Source organism: Sapajus apella, unplaced genomic scaffold (genome assembly GCF_009761245.1).
Source record: "Sapajus apella isolate SASKATOON/1434 unplaced genomic scaffold, GSC_monkey_1.0 scaffold76, whole genome shotgun sequence".
In the NCBI taxonomy this organism is placed as follows: Eukaryota; Metazoa; Chordata; class Mammalia; order Primates; family Cebidae; genus Sapajus; species Sapajus apella.
In genome coordinates, this window is record NW_022437016.1 from 1,294,380 (window position 1) to 1,317,112 (window position 22,733).

The following is a 22,733-nucleotide window of genomic DNA, read 5'->3' on the forward strand; positions in this document are numbered from 1 at the left end:
CTTACCACCCAAGAAAAGCCCAGGTCCAGATGGGTTCACAGCTGAATTCTACCAGACATACAAAGAGGAGCTGGTACCATTTCTTCTGAAACTATTCCAAACAATACAAAAAGAGGGAATTCTTCCCAAATCATTTTATGAGACCAACATCATCCTGATTCCAAAACCCGGCAGAGACTCAACAAGAAAAGAAAACTACAGGCCAATATCTATGATGAACATAGATGCAAAAATCTTCAATAAAATACTGACAAGCCGATTGCAACAGCACATCAAAAAGCTTATCCACCATGATCAAGTAGGCTTCATCCCGGGGATGCAAGGCTGGTTCAACATACGCAAGTCTATAAACGTAATTCACCACATAAACAGAACCAAAGACAAAAACCACATGATTATCTCAATTGATGCAGAGAAGGCCTTTGACAAAATTCAACAGCCCTTTATGCTAAAAACACTCAATAAGCTAGGTATCAATGGAACGTATCTCAAAATAATAAAAGCTATTTATGACAAACCAACAGCCAATATCATACTGAATGGGCAAAAACTGGAAGCATTCCCCTTGAAATGTGGCACCAGACAAGGATGCCCTCTCTCACCACTGCTATTCAATATAGTATTAGAAGTTCTAGCCAGAGCAATCAGGCAAGAAAAAGAAATAAAGGGCATTCAAATAGGAAAGGAGGAAGTCAAATTGTCTCTATTTGCAGACGACATGATTGTATATCTAGAAGACCCCATCGTCTCAGCCCCAAACCTCCTGAAACTCATAAGCAAGTTCAGCAAAGTCTCAGGATACAAAATCAATGTGCAAAAATCACATGCATTCCTATACACCAGTAACAGACTTAAAGAGAGCCAAATCAAGAACAAACTTCCATAAACAATTGCCACAAAGAGAATAAAATATCTAGGAATACAACTAACAAGGAATGTAAAGGACCTCTTCAAGGAGAACTACAAGCCACTGCTCAACGAAACAAGAGAGGACACAAACAGATGGAGAAACATCCCATGTTCATGGTTAGGAAGAATCAATATCGTGAAAATGGCCATACTGCCCAAAGTAATTTACAGATTCAATGCTATCCCCATCAAGCTACCAATGACTTTCTTTGCAGAACTGGAAAAAACCACCTTAAACTTCATATGGAACCAAAAGAGAGCCCGCATAGCCAAGTCAATTCTAAGCAAAAAGAACAAAGTGGGGGGCATCACACTACCAGACTTCAAACTATACTACAAGTCTACAGTAATCAAAACAGCATGGTACTGGTACCAAAACAGAGATATAGACCAATGGAACAGAACAGAGGTCTCGGAGGCAACACAACATATCTACAACCATCTGATCTTTGACAAACCAGACAAAAACAAGCAATGGGGAAAGGATTCCCTGTTCAATAAATGGTGTTGGGAAAGCTGGCTAGCCATGTGCAGAAAGCAGAAACTGGACCCCTTCCTGACACCTTACACTAAAATTAACTCCAGATGGATTAAAGACTTAAACATAAGACCTAACACCATAAAAACCCTAGAAGAAAATCTAGGCAAAACCATTCAGGACATAGGCATAGGCAAGGACTTCATGACCAAAACACCAAAAGCCAAAATAGACAAATGGGACCTAATCAAACTCCACAGCTTCTGCACAGCAAAAGAAACAATCATTAGAGTGAATCGGCAACCAACAGATTGGGAAAAAATTTTTGCAGTTTACCCATCTGACAAAGGGCTGATATCCAAAATCTACAAAGAACTAAAGCAGATTTACAAGAAAAAAACCAACAAGCCCATTCAAAAGTGGGCAAAGGATATGAACAGACACTTCTCAAAAGAAGACATATGTGAGGCCAACAAACATATGAAAAAATGCTCATCATCACTGGTCATCAGAGAAATGCAAATCAAAACTACACTGAGATACCATCTCACGCCGGTTAGAATGGCGATCATTAAAAAATCTGGAGACAACAGATGCTGGAGAGGATGTGGAGAAATAGGAACACTTTTGCACTGTTGGTGGGAGTGTAAATTAGTTCAACCATTGTGGAAGACAGTGTGGCGATTCCTCAAGGACCTAGAAATAGAAATTCCATTTGACCCAGCAATCCCATTACTGGGTATATATCCAAAGGATTACAAATCGTTCTACTATAAGGACACGTGTACACGAATGTTCATTGCAGCACTGTTTACAATAGCAAAGACCTGGAACCAACCCAAATGCCCATCGACGATAGACTGGATAGGGAAAATGTGGCACATATACACCATGGAATATTATGCAGCCATCAAAAACGATGAGTTTGGGTCCTTTGTAGGGACATGGATGAACCTGGAAACCATCATTCTCAGCAAACTGACAGAAGAGCAGAAGATCAAACACCGCATGTTCTCACTCATTGGCGGGTGTTAAACAATGAGAACACATGGACACAGGGAGGGGAGCACTACACACTGGGGTCAGTTGGGGGGAAATAGGGGAGGGATGGTGGGGGGTGGGAAGCTGGGGAGAGATAGCAAGGGGAGAAATGCCAGATGTAGGTGATGGGGAGTAAGGCAGCAAATCACACTGCCACGTGTGTTCCTATGCAACAATTTTGCATGTTCTTCACATGTACCCCATAACCTAAAATGCAATAAAATAAATAAATGGGAAAAAAAAAATTTTATGTTATGTATATTTTACTACCCCACTGTGACATAGAAGAAAATGTACAACCTACTTTAAAGCCAAAAATAGGACAAAGACATTATATTTATATATATATATATATATATATATATATAAGCCTATTTTCCTAAAGATAAAAAAAAACACTGCAGTAAAATATATACCCAGAAAAAAAAAATCTAAGATCAATCCATTAATTGTGGTTATTTCTGGGTTGAAATGGTGGGCGACAGACCTTCGGTTTCTACTTTATACACTTTGTTACTACTTAAATGTCTTAAAATAAGTATACATTGCTTCTTGTGTTAAGAAGCAATCAATATCTCAGGCATTTCTTCATAGTAATAAAAAAATACCAAAAAAAGAAGCAATCGATAAACATATTTTCATTTTGAAAAGTAAGTGCAAAGCCTGAAATGAAGTACAGAACTTTCTGTGTGGGCTGGCCAGAGCAGGTTGAAGATGGCTATCACTTGCCAAGTTTGGGATGCTGTGCTTCTAATTTAAGACGAATATATCATATGCCAGGCCTCCAACAAGGTGTTTTCTGGCCTCATGTTAATTCTGGAAAGGTAATTACTCCCACAACCTGGCAACCTACCCTCTGGGGATTTTTCTGGACAGAGCATGTTTTTCAATACAAAAGCAAAAATGATGGGGAGGCTGGAACTTCGGAAGACTAAGCTTAGAAGTAACCTTTTGTGGCTGGGCTATTTTAACCCTTCTTCATTCATCCCACACATTGCACACCGCAAGTTTGTCTAACCAGGAAACCCGACCCAAGGAAATCAGGCCACGGGTGGAAAGTGAGAGGTGGCATTTGACTGGGAGAAAGGATGTTATTGTTGGTGAATCACATCTGGTGGGAGCTTAAGGGGTAGCTAGGGCCCTTCCTTAGTCTTGATTTTGTCACTGATGGAACATAAAGGTCACACTGAAGTCAAGGATGAGAATCTGCAAACCATGTTGAGGAAAATGACTACATATGCAGAAAACAAAAAATATTCTTTAATGATGCCATGGCTTTTAGTGAATGGGAAAAGGACTATGAAGAGTAGGGTCAGGTGTGGGATTGGAGAGAATAGGAGGAGGAAGATAAAAACAGATCCTAATTTGTAAGTCAGACACAGCTAATACTAGTTTTAGGTCTGCCTTGATTAGATCTGGGGTTATGCGCAAATCATTTAATATCCTTGAATTCCATTTTCCTCTGTGAAATGAGGAAGTTATACCTGGTGACTTTCAAGGTGTATCTTAGTGTAGTGGCAACAGCTTAATTGGGCTTCAGCTCTCAGCTGTGCTTCTTACTACCTGCATGTCCAGCTTAGTCCTCCTGCATAGCAAGGTAGACCAAGTCTGGAGCTGGTTCATTGCATGTGAGGTGCTCACACCAGTGCCGTTCACACCACCATGAATGTAAGTGTGCCCTACTCATCATGTTGCTTTCGTAGTGTCAGTAATAATTATGTTTGTTTATATATATAGTCTACCCAAATTGTGATCACTCATGATTATGTGGGCCTACCTGAGCGTGCACAAGGCTTTAGAGGTCATTCTTATTCCTCAGCTAATTGAGGCACAGAAAAGTTAACGAACTTGTCCAAAGTTACACAGCCACTAAATATAGGAGCTGGGATTTGAACTCAGATTGTGTATTGTCAGATTCTTTGCTCCTGACTATTGTGCTACACTGCTGCTTTTGAATTAAAATGTCTCAAGAGCACCTCATCATTTTTTTTCTGTGTGACACAAATCAAAGGTAATATAATACAGGAAAACACTTTTTAGCTGCCTTGACATTTGTGCTACTCCAGACCTTCCTGCAAAGCGTTCAAAGCCCCGCCACGTTCGAATCATTCTAGCTGGAACTTTGCATTTAAGAAGCACCTACTTGAGCTACAGCACACATTTGATATGCATTTTTGAAAATGTGAGCATTCTCGAAACATTCTAAATTACCTATCTAAGCCAACAAGACCAGAGAAAATGGACGAGGCATGCTGATTAATATTTGAACATAAACAATTATAAGGAAAACCTACAGAGAATGTGGCCTGAGAGAATTCCCTGCCCCATACGATGTGTTTCTAAGCCATGGGGGTTTGCCTTCCTCCATATTTCCTGTGTGTACTTCTCATGGCTTTCCTACTGCTCCAACCAAAAATCTAGATTAGCCCTCATCACAGAAACTCCATGATTGGCTCCCCCTCACTTACTAGACCAAAGCTGGTTGCTGTTGATTCCTTGTTGTTTCCACTTCTTTGCTCCAGAGCCATCCATGATTCCTATTCCTCTGCTGATATTTAAGTTTGGCACTCAAGGTTTCTGTGATCTAGTTCTAAGCCACAGTCTCTATATGATGCCCCACCTATGTTTCTCCTTTACCTATTCTTTGTTTCAGCAAATCTTGCCCATCCCGTGTTCATTGAACATGTTCTCTATCTTTTATGCTTTTGCATATACTATCCTTTTTTCCTTGGATGTCCCTCTCTTCATCCTATATTCTCAATTTCCACTTTTTTCCCAAATCTTACACTGGTATTATCTCTTAGGTGGCCCCTTACACATGGACTGATTCTGATTCTCTCTCTCAATCTCTGAACCCCAGTCCGCAAGGCTGGTTTCTCTGTTACAGCTCTTTCCATTTTGTTCAGTCCCCAAAGTAGAAAGTTTAGGCATGCGAGTGCCTCACTTACTCCATCTAGCACTGCTCTCTCACTCATGCAAAACAGAAACAGAACATGCTGAGTGTCTGGGTGAACTGGATATAGGACCCAGAAACTTTGATGTTCCTATTTCTGCATTAGGAATATGTATTCAACATTCAGTCCACACATATTTACTGAGTACCAAGAAGGTGCCAGAACTTGGAGATTCATTCAGAGTAAAAGCCAAAGCCTTGCAATGGCTTACAAAGCCCTATGCAACCTTTTATTTAGTTCTGATTCATCCAGCCACACTGGCGGCCTTATAGTGTCTTGAACATACATGATGCAGTCCCACCTCTGTGTTTTGTAACTGCCCCTCCCTCCTGCCCATGATTATCTTTCTCTAGTACCAACCACCTCATCCTTCACCTACTTCAAGGTTTTGCTTACATGGCCCTTCTGTAATGAGGCCTCCTCTTACCATACAAGGTAAAATTGCTATCACCCCCGATCCTGACATTTCCTGTCTTCCCTTTGATTTACCTTCCTCCCTGATGCCTATTGTCTTCTGAGTTACTCTATGTTTTGTCTATTTATTTATGAATTCTGCTGCTAGAACATTAGCTGAAGCCCTTAGGCTTAGAAAAATGCCTTACACATAATAGGAGTCCTGTAAATATTTGTTGAATAAGTTAATGATTACAAAGTCAGAAAACACATGATCAGTCTTCACCCTCTTCTTCCTCATGGACCCCTGAGAGGATGTGGTCAACTCAACACCCAATAGTAGAAGTGTTTGTGTAAGAGCAGAAAATCAAACACCGCGTGTTCTCACTCATAGGCGGGTGTTGAACAATGAGAACACATGGACACAGGGAGGGGAGCACTACACACTGGGGTCTGTTGGGGGGAATAGGGGAGGGTCGGGGGGGTGGGGAGGTTGGGAGAGACAGCATGGGGAGAAATGCCAGATATAGGTGAAGGGGAGGAAGGCAGCAAATCACACTGCCATGTGTGTACCTATGTAACAATCTTGCATGTTCTTCAAATGTACCCCAAAACCTAAAATGCAGTTAAAAAAAAAAAAAGAAGTGTTTGTGTAGGGAAATAGGGGCTAGGACAGTCACAGAAAAATAAGCAAGTCATTGTCCCTGCCTTAAGGAGTCATAATTTTCTAGGTGAACAAATGATAATTAATAAATAAATAGCAGCTAGGCACAGTGGCTCATGACTGTAATTCTAGCACTTTGAGAGGCCAAGGCGGGCGGATCACCTGAGGTCAGGAGTTCAAGACCAGCCTGGCCAACATGGCAAAACTCTGTCTCTACTAAAAAAAATATATAAAAATTAGCCAGGCGTGGTGGCGGGCACCTCTAATTTCAGCTACTTGGGAGGCTGAGGTGGGAGAATCTCCTTGAACTCAGGAGGCGGAGATTGCAGTGAGCTGAAATTGTGCCACTGCACTCGAATCTGGATGACAAAGCGAGATTCCAGCTCAAAAAATAAAAATAAATTAATAAATAAATAGCAAGCGATGTGAAAATGACCTTGTCCAAGGACAAAATAAACTCTCTCTTTAGGTACATCTTGTCCTTCCCACTTGGCTATAAACTCCTTGAGGACTTGGTTCACAATGAATGCATCATTTTGTCTCCATGTGCTCCCGTCTCATCTCCTAGCTACAATGCCTGGAGGGAGGGAGCGTGAAAGAAGATGCTTGATGGATGAATGAATGGATTCTAAAACAATATGCAAGCATGTTATCCCGCTCCCCCTTAGGCATCATAAATACCCGTGGTGATTTGGCTGTGAGATGACTATATTTTTCTGTTTACCCGTTTGGCTGGCATAGTAAGAAGGGATTTCACAGTCATTCACTCACTGATATATGGTGTGATAAAAGCAGGCGTCTGCCTGTGAGCAGCAGTTCTCCATAAAGCTATTCTGAGAAAAACAGGTCCAGTAAGCTGAGCTCACACCCATTACGGGAGATGTCTCCAAATTTATTACTGGAAGTAGTATTAGGGGGAGAATTGACACAGCCTTATCCTGGTCCATTTCATCAATGATTTGGAAGACATGAGATGATCTAAGCCATGGAAACTGTGTTGCCTTTGTCCACCCACTGGAAGACTTGATGTGGGCTCCTGGATGGTGAGGGGATATTGCTTCTTTTAGAATGACATTCTTGTTTTAGAGAAATAGGTGATAAAACTGGGGCTCAGAGAGCAGAAGTAATTTGTCTACAGTTACAGAGCTGCAGCAAGGTTGAGCCTGAATTAGATCCCACATCTGCATTCTGAAGAGTCTAGGATTTTGCTTTACTAATCTGCATCTAGTTGCAAGCTTTTCAAAATAGTTTTGTGCCCAAAGCAAACTCAAGACACACACTTGGTAATATTTTGTCTGGTTGTCTCATTTAAAATGAAACATGGCTTCTTCACAGAAAGTTTCCAGTTACATAATGCTTGGGGTAAATGTCTCCATAAAGATAAAAAGAGATGATCCTAGTAGAAGTATCAGAAAGAACAGTGTGCTCTCCATTCACACACACACACACACACACACACACACACACACGAGTCTAATAATGCTATCTTAAATCACACTGGAGACAGAAGTCAGGCCGTTACACAGAACGCTAATAATCACAGAATATCATCCTCACAAAAAAGACAAAAGTCAAGGACATTTAGTCTAAATTACCATCTGATACATACTTGTCATTGCTTGCATATCACAATGACAAAACCTAACACCCCCAGAAGATTTCAGTTTTAATACGGATATTACTAGCACAGCTATTTTTCAATATTTAGTTCTTCTCTAACAAGAAGCCAGAGCAAAAATAATAATAAAAGTCCAGAAAAAAAAACAATTAAGTCGGGAGAAAACTTAGTGGCAGTATGATATACAAATCAACTTATTTTTCTATCCAGCACATATAACGTATCTGCCAGTGAGTGACCTGTCCCAAGTACTAGGGATGCCAAGGTGAGTAAGGCCTGGCCTCTGCCCCTATCTGGCAAGGTGATTTGGAATTGTGGTTCTGAGAGTACTAGTAGCCAAAGTAAATAAGGAAGTTTGACCCATACACTTACAGTGTCTATAGGGCTTGGAGAATTGTGAGGAGGAAGGGGACCATGATTCAGGGCAAGAGAGACACCCAAGAGTCATGGCTGGGTCCTCAGATGCCTGGTCTGGACACCTAATTTTAAACTCCCACAAAACATTTTTGAGATTATTTGGCTAGCCAAGATCAGGACCTAGAGTGTAGGTTCCCCCCAATCAAGGATTATTCCTGATTCATTCTTGTCTCTCCAATAATTAGCTAGAACTTGACACTTAGATGCTACTGAGCACACGTATCCTGAATTATCAAAAGTGGTGATGGAATAATTACACAGATAATTAGGAGTCAATAATATGTGGTTTAGACTCCAAGTGCCAATAAACTTCAGAATCAAGAAATTAGTGATGGATGGAATATCAAGAGAGATGCCTTGGGAGGAGCACGATTTCTGCTGGATGTTGATTCATGATAATCCTTCTCATATGTTTGGTTAATTTATAAGGCATTTCTGTATTCACAATTTCAGTCTAGCTCACAATAAACTATGAAGTTGGCAGAGCTTATTTATTACCCCCGCTGTAATGGGGGCAACCGACTCTTGAAAGAATTCACTCACAGATGTGTCTTACTACAGTATTATTCGTGCTTTACATGGGCATTTTGACATGATTGCATTCTTCATGTGTTTGAAATGTGAGAAAAAATTAGACAATAAGGTAAATTGCTTGCCAAGATCATCACAATAATTCCACTGTCCTTGTATGTCCACTCTTTTCAATATGTCTTTGCCACTCTTCCTATTAAAAAGTAGAAGTTTTTCCCTCTACTTTGATTTTGGGCTTGGCCAAATTGAGTTGCTTTGGTCAACAAAACACTAGCAAGTGTGACAATGGCAGAGACTTGAAAAGTATTTATGCATCACACTTTGGCACTCTTTCCTCTGTTGAAATCTTGACACCATAACTTGTAGGAGCTCAGGTTCACCTGATGGAGAGGCAACAGTCTGCCAACTGCCAGTCCTGAAGGTGAGGCCAACTGAGATCGTCCAGCTCTAATCGAATTGCCAGCTAACCTCAGTCATTGTATGTGACCCAAAATGAACCCAGCAGAAGAAACACCCAACAAAAATTGCTGACTCGTAGAATTGTGAACAAATGAAATAGTGTTCAAAGCCTCTAAATTTTAGAGTGGTTTGTAGAAAATGATAGATAACTAATGCCCAGGATATCAGTAAAACATTAAACCATTAAAAATAGACCCTTTTTGGAGTCCCTGTGCCACTAAAAATGGAGAAAAGTTTTCTAATGAAACTAAGCAGTTTGCAACTATTACACCTCTCTCTTTAGAGACAGACTAAAATGGTGAATTAATCTAGAAAAAACCCATTTCTGATATTAGGAAGCCCTCAAAGAAAATAATTTATTTAGGACCATTGTGCCTGGCATCCATTGAGATATTCATTCCAGAGATCCTGTTCAACCATGAAGTCTCCAAATACTAGTGACTGTTGGAATGGGGTGAGAGGATAGTCTCTAGAATTGATTTGAGGGAAACATCTTTCATTACATTCACGATTGTGCTAGCAGAGGGACCGTAAGAAAGTTTTGCCTTAAATTACAACGTAGGAGGCTGGGCAAGGTGACTCACACCTGTCATCTTAGCACTTGGGGAGGCCAAGGTGGGTGGATCACGAGCTCAGGAGTTCGAGACCAGCCTGGCCAACATAGTGAAACCCCATTTCTACTAAAAATACAAAAATTAGCCAGGTGTGGTGACACAGGCCTGTAGTCACAGCTACTTGGGAGGCTGAGGCAAGATAATTGCTTAATCCAGGACGTGGAGGTTGCAGTAAGCCAAGACCACACCACTGCACTTCAGCCTGGATGACAGAGTGAGACTCTATCTTGAAAAAAAAAAAAAAAAAGATACAACTTATGCTTGGTCAAAGAGATCAAGGAAAAATAAAAGGGGCTTTATAAGAAATAATCACATAATTCACAGTGCTTACTGGGACACTTCTGAGCACAAAAAAAGCACTTAAACTATTAATTATATAATTTTTCAAATATTTAGATGTTGCCTGACAGGCTGGTTTTATTATACTGTCAGCCCTACAAAATCATTCTTTATAAAAGCTGTTTCCAAAAATTAAATAACTTTTAAAAATAAGTTCACATACACTTATAGAAAACATTTTTAAAATTGGTTTTGATTATTTGAGAAGAAGAAATGATAACTTTTATCAGTGGATATTTAGCTAGTATAATGACTCTCTTAGCCATATTTATATCTAATTTACTATCACTGATTTTATTTTTTTAATGTTTTTGTGCTCATTATGGTCCTTTTCATTTTGATATTTCCACTAAATTGCTTGCAGTTTTTCTCAGAGATCTGCATTATGTCAAGAAACTTAAAATCGTTGATACCTTCAATTGACTTTACTTAGTAACCTTAATATTGAGAAAATACACTCTACAGATGCCAAGACACCTGCAAATCACAGAGCAATTTATGCTAAGTAGGAGAAATTATCGACTCTACTTTTTCACATTAAAATGTGTAAATATTTCAGCCCAAATGTTTTACAAGTACTCTTTTCTCTCAATTTAACCAGATGGCTCTTTCAACAAATATTTTTACAAGACAAAGACTTGTAAAGTAAGTATGTCTAGTTGTGATGCTAAATTTAGGTGCTATAAAATTGTACATAGCCTGAATTTCATTCTAATTCAGCACAAAATATAAATTTATCTAATTAACAATAGGAGCTCCTTTTAAAGATTGTAGCTACACATCTTGATGCCCCCAAATGGCATTCGACTGTACCTTCTACCACTGCCCATATTCAAGCGCAGTCATCTAGTTGTTTTCTCAAAATCACCTTTAAAAATCTCTTGAAATGGTTTCAAGAATCAGTCTTTAATTTCTGTTTTATTAAGGATGCACTTTCATTATCTGATTTTATTAATACTGGAAGGCTTTATCACAAAATTAAAAACCATTGCCAAACAATAAAAGCAACTTATAATGATAGATTTACATCAAATAATAAATGATTTTTTAAAAAGACTGCAGCAAGGGCATTTCAGAACACTTTCTGTGAAAAGACTACTCAGCCTTTATTTCCCACCCATATTTCATGCACACATTCCTTATTTATTTCTCACTTGACCTGCCTGGCCGTTTGACAGGGGCCGTGGAATTAATACATGGTACACCAGTGGCCAGCAGGGGCAGCATTGTTGAATTATTTTTTCAACACCTCCAGATAGAGGAAGGGTAGGTTTCTCTAGACAATCCTGCTTATGTGCTGACTCTGAAAGGAAAATGTTGGTTATTTTGTATGGAAAGGGTCTGAAAACAACAACAACAACAAAATGGACTAAGGATGATTGTTATTCAGATGTAACTGTAAAAGGAAGTCTGTGTTAAAGGAAGTTGTCTGGGTAGGATGTATCTCATACACTATAAGCTTTGAAGCCATGGTAAAGTCTGAATACAATGTGGACCCCTTCCACACCCTCCCTAGTTCAAACTGAACTTTTAACAATGATACTTTACTAAAAAGAAAAAAATCTTGAACAAATTGTAAATTGGATGGGACGATGGGGCAATTTGTCCAGCGTGAATTAAGATATTTGGTCACCTAAATTTAAGGTGTTTCCCTTTTGCAAGGCATATTCAAATATACAGTATCTGACTTAAAAATCTCAGCTGAAAATATTCTTATTTGATCAGCCTGAGTAAATAAGGGAAAATAATTGGTACAAATATTGAGAACCATAAATTGTTTGTCTTCATGACCAAAATCAGACCATTTTTGTGAGCATTCTGCCTATGTTAAAAATGTGTTCAGAAAAGAATGACTTCCCTCTTCTTCATAAAAGCACCATACTGAGGCAGGCTGAAAGACAGATCATGCCCTCCTTCTAGTGTTTTTGCTGTTGCTGTTGTTTTCATTTACTGTTTCATTGGATTTTGTTTCTATTGTTTTAAGATGTTTAAAACCCTTCAATGGATGCTGCATAGTTGCAAGGTCAGTGTTCAAAAGCCTCAAATTTTTACTCAAGGTCCACCATGATCCAGTCCCCATCTATCACTCTAAGCTTCTCTTTTATGGGCCTCTCTCCTTTATGTTCTTTCTTCTAGCTATGCATGATTATTTTCATTTATTATAACTATGTGACTATGTGACTTTCTTATAACTGTGTGACTTTGCATATGCTGTTTCTGTCTAAAATATACTTTAGCTTATGCCTTTTATTTATTTAGCAAGTATTATTATTGAGTTATCTATGATGCATTAGACTATGTGCTAGACATCTTAACTCATTTCTGTATCGCTAGTGTCTAGGACAGGGCCTGAAGCATAGTGTGTTAGTATGTTCATAATGGGTAGGTAAATAGGCACTAAGTGAATTAGGCATTTTTATTAATTTCAAGAATGCACAGGAAGTACACTGGGGTGAATCACATTTTTTTCCAGGTTAAAGGAATCACATGAGAAAATAGCCTAGAGATAGACTCAGGGGTTTCCTTTTTTTCCCGCTCTTACTCTTTGGCATTCTGTCATTTTGGTCTATCACCAGAGAGAAGGGCAAAAACAATAGGAAGTGACCCTGACCTCACACCATGCAATCATTCTTAAATTCCATCTGATTACATAAGGTGTCTTAATATAAAATTAAAAAGCAAATGATAAAATGGTTATAAATGACAGTATCACTGGTGGAAATATGACCCATCCTCAAGGACAAGTTTAAATGCTACCTCCTCCAAGAAGCTTTCCTTCATGTGTAAACCCACTCCAAAAGGTGGGTTTTTCTTCCTTTTTGATCTCCATAACCCTTTATATGTATCTTTATTTATTTTAATATTGTATTTATAGTGATTAATGGCTTTTTTGTGTGTCTTTCCATTCTTTAGCATACTGTGAGCTATCTGAGGACAAAGTACCACGACTCTTTCGTTTTTGCAGCTGCTGGCAACATGTCCTCAATATTTGGTAATTTGATTGGAAAATTTAATCCATTATTTGGATGCACTTTAATATCAGCATTCTCACTCAACTGCTTGCAAAATGTAGGACTATTATATCTTATATGTGGGTAATGCTTTCCACCTCTTTGTCAATGACCTTCAGCCACATCAGTCTGTATTTGGTTCCTGAAATACACCAAACTTTCTTTTTTACTTAATATACTCCACACAAATTGGTTCTTCCTTCCGAACATCTGTCTTTTCCCATGATGTGTGCATGTGTACACATACATATCCCATACATACCTCCTTCATGGCTGCCTCTTTCTCAACTTTTAAGCCTTAATTTCAATGTTAGCTGCTCAGAGAGATATTCCTGGACCACTCTACATAGACTCCCATTTCCTAATATCGTGATAGCCCAACCCTTTCAGAGCATTTTTCAGTTTGTAACTATATACTTATTGTTTCCCTACTTGCATAGCATCTGTCTATCCAACTATAATAAAAGCTGAATATTGGCATGTAGACCTGTCTTATTCACAACTGCATAACTGGTGCTAAACACAGTATTTGATGTATATTGGGTGCTCAATACATACTTGTAGAATGTATGAGCTTCAAAGAGGTTTTACAAAACTTGGTACCTCTTCCAAGCCTTCCTGAAATCCTGGAAATTAGAGATGAGAGATGAAGCCATTCCCGTTTTACATAGAAGGATCAGAGCCATAGAGGAATTGCTAACATCCCTGCAATAAATCTGTGGAGAAGCTGTTCCAATCTCCTGGCTTGTAGCCCATTACATACAACTCCAGGTCAGGTCTCCCACTCCTTCTCCAGTTTGTTTCCAGTTTGAAAACAAAGTTAACAAGTGCCTTTAGCATGACTTTGACCAAGGACTTCTCATGAGACACTTTGGGGGATCTCAAACGCCCTCCTGGGCAAGCAGCCTTCAATCAGAAGGAGGCACGTGTTGCAGGCTATGAAAGGGGAAACCTTCTCTGTGTTGCAGCTGAAAGCGCTACTCTGGGTATTTAAAGCAAGCCCTGTTTTAAAAAATTAATGACCTGAAAGGAGAGAGAAGAAGTGGCCTATGTAGTGTGGAAAGAGGAGCTGAATGACCACAGCCCTGGGCCCTCTCCAGATGATAGCATCAGCCTAGATAATAAATTTGTAACAATGTGGCTGAAAAAAAGGGGACATAATTTCAAAACAAGTCAAAGAAGCTGGTAGCCATAGAACCAAAAGTAAGGATTTGTTTTGAATCTGGTAGGCACAAATCTTCTATCCCCTGGGTAGTTAGATTATCCAGAGTAGAGCAGAAACCAGTCATTTCTGAGTCTTAGAGCCTAATTGTTCCCAGCTCATCAGAACAGGCAGAGTAGCAAGTGGACTTGTCTTATGTGTCTGCTAAACATGCCCTCTTAGTTTAAAAAAGGAGAAATGAGAGAATGCTTAAGTTATAAAAAGTCAGTCACTCACTCAACATGAACTATTGCCCAGGGATTCTCATAGATCCTCGTCGTTATAAATGTGTAATAAGTTTTAAAAAATGAATGCATATGTTTGAACTTGTAATTAATGATGATGTGATTAATTGTGAAGCACAGATTACTGCCTCTTTCATATCAACCCCAATATTCTGTGGTGATTCTCCCACCCCACAGATAGACTGGCAGCAAGTGGGTACATATATTTATGACTTTGTCATTTTAGCTAAGCACAGTCAAAGGCCATACTGGCAAAGTCTACTTTTTTTCTGTTACCTTCTTTCTCCAAACCACTTCTCCCCCAGTCTACTATAGTAATCTTGTGATGGTTTTCCTACCATACTACTTCCTTCCCTCCAATACAGTTTTAATAGTCAGTTGGTGTTTAAAAATATTAGTTGGGGACCTGGGGCATGGTGGAGCATGCCTGTAGTCCTAGTATTCAGGAGGCTGAGATGGAAAGATTTCTTGAGCCCAGCAGTTACAGACCAGCCTGGGGAATATAGTGAGTCCCCATTCCCTCCCTCTGAATAAAAATGCATCTATAAGTTCATTTTTGTTAACTTCCTTGCCTAAACACATAAATGGCTGCCCATTACTTTTTGAATAAAGACCAAGCTCCTTCTATGAGTGGTCTGTCATACTCTGTGTCTTCTGACATCCATTTACCTCTCCCATCTCTCCTTAAATTTCTTGAAATTTAAAAGGTGATGTGGCTAAAGTGAACAAGGAAGCCATGTATCTTTAAGAAAGACACATTTCTATGGTCTTTTATATCTCCGTCACATTTACTGTTCCTTTCATGTGGAATACTCACTTCCTTACTCAAACATGGTTAATTCTAATACATGCTACACACACACACACACACACACACACACACACACACACACCCCTTTTCTCACAATAACCTGGCATCCCCCTCTCATTTGGTCAGCCACTTTCCATTTACAACTGTATGCTAGTTTCTATGATTAATTGTTTAATTGCATGTAAGGTGGGGGTGGAAGGGCAATGCCCATTTTATGTACACTGCTTCCTTCCAGAGATTACACAACAGGGTGGTTAGTAAATGTTTGCTAAATGGCTAAAAGAAAATTTACCCCATTTTTTTCTGACCCTGGGAAGTCAAAGACATGAGTTCAATTCTGAGGAGGCTAGCATATCACACTACCCCATAACAAAGATGATAATGATGATGAAAATTATGATCACCTACCCTTTATTAAGCCCCTTATACCTAATACTTGGTATTAGGCACTGAGATAAGGATTTTCTCTGTATTTCTCACTTAACTCCTTCAAAAGTGCTAAGAAAACAGAGGCTCAGAGAGATAAAGTATTTGTTCAAGATCAAGTAGCTAGAAAATGCCAGAACTTTTATTTAAAACCAGGACTGCTCAACGTCATAATCTGTTTCTTTTGCAGTTCACCACAGGACGAACTATACTTCTACTTTAAAAGTAGTTTCCCTGCAGGCTGGGAATAATCAACTCAAGGCACATAGCCATGGACGTATGGCAAAGGTGTGATCCTTGTGGATAAAGGAGAGAAAGTCACAAAGGAGAAGGGTTTTGTAGAAGAAAGAGTGCACTATGTGACAGTGTGCATGTGAGGAGTAAACAGGATCTCACTGATATTTTCTTGACAGTAGAAACTGTGTTATGATGGTGTGTTAATGTTTAGAAATAGTAGAACATAGGGTGTAAGTTGTAAGAAAGAGATTGATATCTGTCTTTTGAGAATCTTGCCATTTGACTGGTGGAGAAAAGTTTAACAGAAATCAAACGTCTGGTGGAGAGTTCCCTAAATTTGCAAACTGCTTCTTACCTAGCCCCACTGTAGCCTCAGTAAATTTCTACCTGTAGAAATTACTAAAATTGGTGGAAAACAAATATTTTTAAATGAATCAATAGCCTTTTAAAATCTGTTTCTATTTTTCTAAAGTAGCTTAATAAAAATAACTTTATGAATTTTTCTTAACATTTTAAACCTAAGAAAATGAACGTAAAATATTCAGTGAAGACAAGTAAATGAATGAAGTTTACCATTGCATTATTTTGAGAAAAAGGATTTGCTTATCAAATAATTAAACAACTTTGGTACCACTGGAAAGAATGTTTAAACACTATAAGAGAATGAGCTATTCTCAAGCACTTTATGTATCAATTACTGATAAACTTATTACAAATCACTCCTTTTAATCCTGGGGACTAAGATATGTCCCTAGAAACATCTACTTGGCAATTTGTTTGAATTAACATATGTTTTTAGAAGACGATCTACATTTATTTTTAAGCTTTTTGTAATTCAAAGCATTACAGATTTATGCCAATAGCTCTGGATTAGTCAAAATTAGGAAGGCTTCAGAATGTTTACATAATGCCTTCCATTTGGAAGTCTAACAAGGGCCACAGAATCTAAAGGCTCTCCTTCCTTCCCTCCTTCCTTCCTTCCTTCTTTCCTTTCCTTCCTTTTCTCCTTCCTTCCTTCCTTCTTTGCTCCCTCCCTCCCTCCCTTCCTGTTCTTTCTTCCCCTCTCTTTCCCTCTTTTTCTCTTTCTTTCTGAATCAATATAGCCTTTTAAAATCTGTTTTTGTTTTTCTAAAATAGCTTAAAAATAAATATAACTTTATAAATTTTTCTTAATATTTTAAATCTTAGAAAAGTGAATGTAAAATGTTCAGTGAAGACATGTAAATGAAGTTATGTTACATATGAATTAGCATATGTTAATTCAAACAAATTGCCAAGTAGGTGTCTCTAGGGACATATCTTACTCAATTAAAAGGAGTGATTTGTAATAAGTTTATCAGTAGTTGCCATGTAAAGTACTTGAAAATAGCTGGTTCTCTTACAGTGTTTAAACATTAATTCCAATGAATTAATGTTAGGATTTTTTTCAAAAATCATGTATGGATGGAGTTGGAAAGCCCTTACAGGAGACTCCATTTCAGACCCCACTTGTTATGCATGTGAAGTTTAGACACAATTTGACCCAAACAGAGCTTTTGACTTCCAAGGCTGCTCTTTCTGCTACGACTTTCTGGTTTTGACTTTATACAGTTCCGAATATCTTTCTTTTTATATCTGCCAAAGGAGTCTAAATGGTGATATATAATTTGGCAGAAAACCAATTACATCTTTGTTATTATCTCAGGATGCATGAGATGGAATGGTGATTGAATAGGGATCACCTTCACAAAAGAAACTTACTGATAACAGATATAAAGTATCATTTTACGTAATACATAGTCATAAAGGATTAAATTACTTATCTTCAATTGTTAAGCTGGGTGATATGTACATGAGACTTTAGGGTTTATTGTGTTATTTTATATGCAAATTTACATGTTTAAAATTTTCCATAATAAAAACTTGACCAAAATAAAAAACTTGTTTATTGCAAATATTACCATTTTAAGGACATCTTCCCCTTCCCTCCATTCTTCCATCTGTTTTTCCGCTTACCAGACATGAGGCTGTTACTAAATATTTATTGCATTAAATTGCCTTTAAAAAGAAACTCTGCTTCTACTAGAGGTCTTCTGTAAGAATCTAACCCTAGAATTGGCTGAGGAAGTTTCAGGATAATATACCTTCCTCAAACAAAATTTGTTATTCAAAATACAGTAATTGAGAGAGCATCACACATTCTCAAATCAAAGGAACAATTTTGAGAGGAAAACTCTGACCTGGTATTGAGCAACGTACAGTGCCTTTCATCACTGAATCCTAACAGCAACACTTTAGGTTGGTCTGGTTATTCACAGGGCAACAGAAGCTCAATATTCTGACGAAGCAAGGCCGAGGTTTCATATTGGAAAGAGCTCAAGAACAACTCACATCCAGGTCTCCCAGGCTGTGAAGACCAACCTAACTTTCCTTTAACCATCTCTAAAGGCATTGCAGGAGGAAGGTGAAAACATAAGCAAAGGAGGGATGAAAATGCCCATGATATTTCCTCTCTCAAGTTCAATTTCCTTTGTACCAATGTCAAAAGCATTTGCTGAAATAAATAATATTTTGTAATATTTTGCTTACTTTTTACATTAGATTAATTCAACATTTCTAAGTTAAGAACATCTAAAAAAGATTAGACTAAGATTGATATACTGAATAGCACCCTTTCTCCCAATCAATACTAGACAAAAATATTGAAGATTTTCATTTTAAAACTAAACACACACAAATAAAGGTTTAAAACAAAATCAACAGACTAAAATGTTACTTTCATCAAAAGCCTTTGAATCATCTTTTTCCCCATGATAAACCTATCCAATATAGCCTTCCTAAATGTAGTTTATCGCTTTCCTCATCAATAAAATTTCTACATCACAATGCTGATGCGAGGTTTATAGGAGATAAAGTATTTGAGCACAGTGCACTCTGCCTGGTTCACGAAAAGCATTCCGCCAACATTCGTTCCTGTGCCTTTGTTCTATTTTTTGTTTTCTGTTCACTTCCATATTCAGACCAATAGTGACATTTCAGGGATAGTATAATAGCAACAGATAAGGCTGATGATATTGCAATGGGTCCACATGAAAAAGTATTCAACATGATTATGCTTTGTGACCTGTAAATTTTCCACGATTATTCATGTTCATCTAAAGGGAATGTTAGAGGCTCCTTGATCCAAAAGCCACACATTACAGGTTCAGAGATTGGAGATGACTTTCCTAAGGTCATCAGTGTTTAAGTGGTAAAAGTCAGAAAAGTTTATTTTGAAGAAGTCAGGAGTGTCAGACATTCTTGGTAATTCATTTTCAGAAAAGCTAAACTGACAAAAAAATTCTTATTCCACATTAAGATCTGGGATTCATTACGTAACTTAGCCATCTTAAAAACTCCACTTTGCCCATTGGATTCTTGTTCTCAATTCTGTGCTGCTTAAACCTGACCATAGTCAACCAGGAGAAGGCAACCCAGCTTCCTTTCTAAGTTCCACTACATATTGTTCAGAGTAATGAGTTTTTATGAATGCAGATCTGTTTGAGACACTGGTAGTAAAAGACTCAATGGAACAATTGAGTTGCTAGCCATGCATTCAGAAAGATTTATCAGTTCCTTAAACACAATGAACTAAATATTGCCATTCTCCCTGACAATTAAGAAAGTTGCTAGAAGGAGCCTGATAGATTACCTTCCCAATACAGTTGTGGTGTAGATGGGAGAACAGAGGTCCAACCAAAGAAGAGGTATAAGTTGCCCAAGGTCACACAGGGAATCGTGACAAAGCAAGAACTAGAATTCACAACTTTTGGCTCTCTAGTAACTAAATAGGCAAAAATATACATGCATGCATATATTCGTAAACATTCCCTAAAAAAAAGCATTCTTAAGGCACTTATAATTCATTTTGACTTCTTCTTTGCACAAATCCTATTGTATAGCTATGACCTGAACAGGAAGAGTGACATCACTTCTAGAACATCTGCCTCTAGTGGATAGCATCAAAGACCCTAGCCAAGGACACCTCGGATCTCCTTGGACATGCTGGTTCAGCTACTTGCTTGGCTGCCATCAGCCTGACTCACAGCTTCAGAAATGGCAAGATGTGCACAGTAAGGAATGAAACAAACTCATGCCCAAAGCTGAGTCGAGTTTGCCAAAATCATCCCTAAACCCCTTTAGCTAATTGGATATTGCTGGAGGGGACCTCCATTCTGCAGCTGAGCAACAAAAATGCCTCCAATGAAGACTTAACCTCCCAGAAGTAAGCTGAGATCATTTCTGGCAATGTAGTACTCCTTGTTTATTTTTAGATCAGTAAAACAGGACTCATTGACTGACTGCTGGGCTCACACAAATTATTTGGAAGCTACAGCTCTAAAAAGATGTCTTCACAATAAGTGTTTATTAATTTGTCCCTGTCTACATTATTGAGAAAAGAGGTTAATTAAGGCATTCACTGAGCACTGCTTTATTATTTTGTTCACCAAATAGTTATTGCATTAACTTCAATATGCTAGACACTATGTTAGATGCTAGAAAATATAAGCTAAGAACACCCTTCTAGGTGTCTATGGAGATGCACCTTTGAAAATGTAACTAACCATTTTTCTATGGTTCTAGGAAGAAAGTATTATGTCAGTAACATGAGAGTACACAGTAGGGTTACCTAACCATTCCAGGAAGCGGTGGAGAAGGTTTTGTCAAGGAAGCAACATTCAGGATGCAACCTCAAGGGGAAGTTTGATAGAAAGTGTGGAGGAGAATTTTCAGTCAGCAGGAAAAGATATCAAAAAGATCCAAAGATGAGAGAAGACTTGGCAAATGTGAGAATTGAAGGGAATTATTATGTATGAAGTAATGAGATGAGACTGGGAAAACAAGCAGAACCAAAATTATAAGGAGCCTTGAAGGCCACACTAGGAAATTGTGACTTAATCCCAATAACCAATAAAAGCAACAAATGGTTGGGAGCAAGAGTGGTATAATCTTGTGTTCATTATATACGAGTCAGTTAGACTGCAGGAGAAGGGTTATTTAGAATTGTTTTGGCAAGAGAACCAGTTAAAGGTTGCCTCAGTAATCCAGGAGAGAATTGATGTTGAGCCAAGACCCAAGACCAGCACGCACAGGGACAAGTAAAACTATCTGAGTTCCTTCAGAACCACTCAAGCAGGAAGAAACAGAGGGCTTTCAAGGAAAGGATAATGGGCAAAGTGAAAAGTGACTGTAGAAGCCTTCTGGAAGAGTGATACATTTGGGTGTCACGAACAAAGAAAAGAACCAAGAGAACTGGAAGAAACATTGTAAGTGGAGGAATAGGGGCAAGAAGTCCCACATTGTGTTTAAGGAGCAGTGAGTAGTTATGTTTTAAGAAAGGTTCTTAAGTACCAGGCCTAGGAACTTAAAGCATAGCTTGTAGGTGGTAAGTGGGTCATTTAATAATAAAGAAATAATGAATAGTTTATTTTTCTTGTTTCTTGTTCATTTGCTGATTGTGTGTGTGTGTGTGTGTGTGTGTGTGTGTGTGTGTGTGTGTGATCAGCAAATGCTTTTGTCCAAAATTTATTTTTGGTCTCTTTGAGTCTCCTTTATTCAGGAATAACTCTTGTGAACTATATATTAATAAAATTAATAAACTTTCTTCTTTTTAAAAACTCAATTTCGTAGTACTTTAACTTTTAAAAAGGACTTATCTAAGCTATATCCCTGCCATATTTTTGTTTCTATATTTCTCTTAACTTTCTATGTTTGCTCATGCCTATCTGTTCTCTAATACAAAAGGAAAACGTAGACTAGGAAATATGAACATTTATTTAACATTATTGAAGTAACCTAACTTACACTAACAACCAATATCACTTTCAGTACTGCAACTTTAATAGAATCATTTCCCTTAAAATTTCACAGGACATACAGATGTCCATTATCACCACTGTCATTAACACTGTAACATTAACGCTGCCACAGCCATTGCTATATGAAAAGAAGATATAGAACATGTAACTATTAAGAGAATAAAAATATTTGTATGTATTATATAATTGTTCACTTCTAAAATCAAATTATTAAAACATTTAAAACTACCACAATATATTAGTAAATCCCCCCCAAGTACACAAAACTCAATTTGATAAGCTATTAGGAAAAAAATGAAACAAAGCTAGATCCTTGCCTAATTTCAGAGTATAATAAAATTTCATTTGGATTTAGGATTTAAGTAGAAAATTAAGAAAAGGAAGGAAGAGAGGGAGGAAAAAAAAGGAAAAGCATTGGAATGAACGAAACCACAAGGAAATAGAGATTAATATCTTTTACAATCTTGAAATTCCAAGACATTTTTCTATATGTCATCAATGGTAGAAATCACAAGGAAAAAGAGTGATATATATGATTATATCAATTT